This window comes from Equus asinus, chromosome 5 (assembly GCF_041296235.1).
Source record: "Equus asinus isolate D_3611 breed Donkey chromosome 5, EquAss-T2T_v2, whole genome shotgun sequence".
In the NCBI taxonomy this organism is placed as follows: Eukaryota; Metazoa; Chordata; class Mammalia; order Perissodactyla; family Equidae; genus Equus; species Equus asinus.
Window position 1 is genome coordinate 89961428 of NC_091794.1, and position 3119 is coordinate 89964546.

Genomic DNA, 3119 nt, shown 5'->3' on the forward strand with positions numbered 1-3119 from the left:
GTTGTGATTTCTCCTAGCTGATAAAACAAAATAGACATTTCTTACCAGATTTTCCTTACCAGTTATCAGCCCGCTTTTAAAAATTCACCTTTGCAGCAAAACTCAAAAGCATCGTTGTCGTTGTTCTCCATTCCTCTCCCTCCATTCCCTTCTAAACCCACTCCAAGGAGCCCTTCTCTTCCGCTCTCCACCTAAATCGCCTTCCTTCACCTATCTGACCCGTCATTGGCGTTTGACCCTGCTCTTCACTCTCTTCATCCGTCTCCCTAGGTTTTCCTCCTAACTCACTGGTCATCCCAACTCTGTCTGCTTTGTCCTTCTTCCTCTTCTCTCTTCTCTCCTGATGTTGGATGCCTCGGTCTTGGTCCTTGCTGCTCTTCTCTTGCCTAAGTGCTCTCATCCAGTCCCATGGTTTTTAATACATGTATTTAATGACTCTCAAATTTTTATCATCGGCCCAGATCTCTCTTTTCAACTCCATACTCAAGTCTCCAACCACCTATTCAACACTTCTCCTTGGATACCTAATAGACATCTCAAACTAAACCTGTTCAAAACTGGATTCCTGATCTTTCCCCCACCCCAAAACCTGCTCCAGCTGAAGCTTCTCCCATCTCAGTTGATGAGTGTCCTTCTAGTTGCTCAGACCAAAATCTGTGGATTCCACTCTTTCTCTCACAACCCATATTCCAATTGGGAAATTACCTTGGTTTTGCCATCAAAATATATCCAGAATTCAACCACTGCTTACCGCCTCCACTGCTCTCACCCTTGTCTGAACCACCATCTCTCTTGGATTACCACAACAGCTTCCTAACTAGTCTCCCTGCTTCTACTCTGTCCACAGACATTCTATTCTTAACATCGTAGCCAGAGGGATCCTTTGAAAATGTAATTCAGATCATGTCACTCCTCTGCTCAAAACGTTCAGTGGCTCCCCATTTCACTCAGAGTAAAAGCCAAAGTCCTTGCAGTGGCCTCCAGGACCCTCCTCTGTCGGATTCCTTTTCCTCCTCGTTTTCCCCTACTCAGCTCCTGCCACATTGGCCTCCTTATTGTTTCTCCAGCATCACAAGCAAGCTCCTGCTGTGCGGCCCTTATACCAGCTGTTCCCTTGGCCTGGAAAGCTTTCCCCAGATACCTGCTTTTACTCACTCCACCTCCTTCACGTCCTCACTCAAATCTCACCATTTCAATGAGGCCAACTCTGTCCACCCTATTAATACAGCAACAGCCCTCCCGGCCCTCTCTCCATCTTACTCTGCTCTGCTTTTCCTTCCCACAGCACTTATCGTCTCCAAAAAGACAGGTAACTTACCTGAGTATTGTGCTTACTGTTTGTCTCCCCTGCTAGAGGCCAAAATCTTTGTTCCCTGATGGCTCCTAAATGCCTAGAATAATGCCTGACATTTGTAAGCACTCAGTCAAATACTTTTTACATGAACAATCCCATTAGAGAAGTACAATTTTTATTTCCATGTTACAGATGAGGAAGCTGAGGCACAGAGAAGATAAGGAACTTGTCCCAGGTCACCCAGCCAATAAGTGGTGCAGCTGGGAATAGAACTGAGAATCCACGTGCTTAATCACTTCTCTAAACTACTTTTTTGAAACTTAGAAAGTGGGAACCTCCTTGTAGGCTACTCCCTGGCTGCAAGTTACTCAAAGGAGGCTGTACTCCCACTCAGGTTGGGGCTGGATTTTGCATTTCTTTATCTCTTAACATATGTAAACATGGTTTTCCATTTTACAGGAAAGACCTTGGAACTGGATGGGGTCTTTCATTCCACCATGTTCTTATGGTCTCACAATTCTACAGACAAGCTCCATGAGGACACGTAGTCTTGAATACTCTCTTTTTTGTTCCTTATTGATTCCCCAGTGCCTAGAACAGTGTCTGGAGCAAAGGACATGCTCCACTAACGTTTGTTAAATGTTGAGTGGATGATATCTAGCTACATTTAACTATATCACATGGCTTTGTCTAACTCGCAGTCACAATTCATCATACCATTCTTCAATTTGTACACACTACTTGATCCTTTCCTGATTTCATTGTCTGAAGGTGCCGGAGTGCCTACCGTAGACTGTGCTCCTCCCCCAGTTCACGGGCCCTTGAGTAACTCCTCCCACCTCCACGTGATCTGGGTGGATCTATCGATCATGGTGCCCCAACCCCACAACCATGGAGTGGAGGAGCATGACCCAGCCCGGGCCAATCCTGGGATTGACTGACCGGCAACCCAAGCTAGGCAATCAGCCAGGAGTTTTTATTATTGTTGTAATTATTATTATTACTATTAACAGGACAGGCAGCATTCTTTCTTATATTTCACAAGGCAGAGAGGAGTAGGCTGTCAGTGAGGTCGCCTCTGAGGTTGCCAGTGGATCTCTTTTTGGTCACATAGAGACTGTGTAACATGAGGGCATGGAGCCAGCATAAAATAAAGGTAGAGAGGGGGAGAGAGAGGGAGAAAATGAGAGAAGGAGGGAGAGAGACCTATGCTGTGTTTTAATGGTAGTTCTTTAACAGTCTTTTAAATCTTTTCTTTGATTATTGATCTGTTCAGCTTTTCTACTTCTTCTTGAGAGAATTTGGATAATTTATGTTTTGATTGTCATTCTCCTGTGGACTTACACATTTGTTGCCATAATCTTATATTTTAAATTCCTGTAGCCACTTGTATATATAGTTATATCTCCTTTCTCAATATGTATATATATCTTTTTTACTTAATTAAACTTGCTAGTGGTTTTGTACTTTTAAAAAAATATTTTCAAAGAACCAGTTCTAATTTGTCCTTTTAACTGCTTTTGCTTTCTTTATTAATTTCTTGCTTTATTTTTGTTAATTTTCTTCTACTTTTCTTTATTTTGTACTTTTTCTAGGTCTTAAGTGCCTATTTGCTTTCAGCATTTTTTAACGATAAAATAATTTGAATAGTTTGAAAATAATTGAAAATCTTCTGAAGGAAGAGCACTGTACCCCATAGGTTTTAATATAAAGGACATCTCTTTTACTTAATTTGATTATTGTAATTTCTGTTTTTATTTCCTCTTTACCCAGGTATTTTCCTCCACCTGCTTTTTCTGGCTAATTCTCACTTGTTCTTTAGATT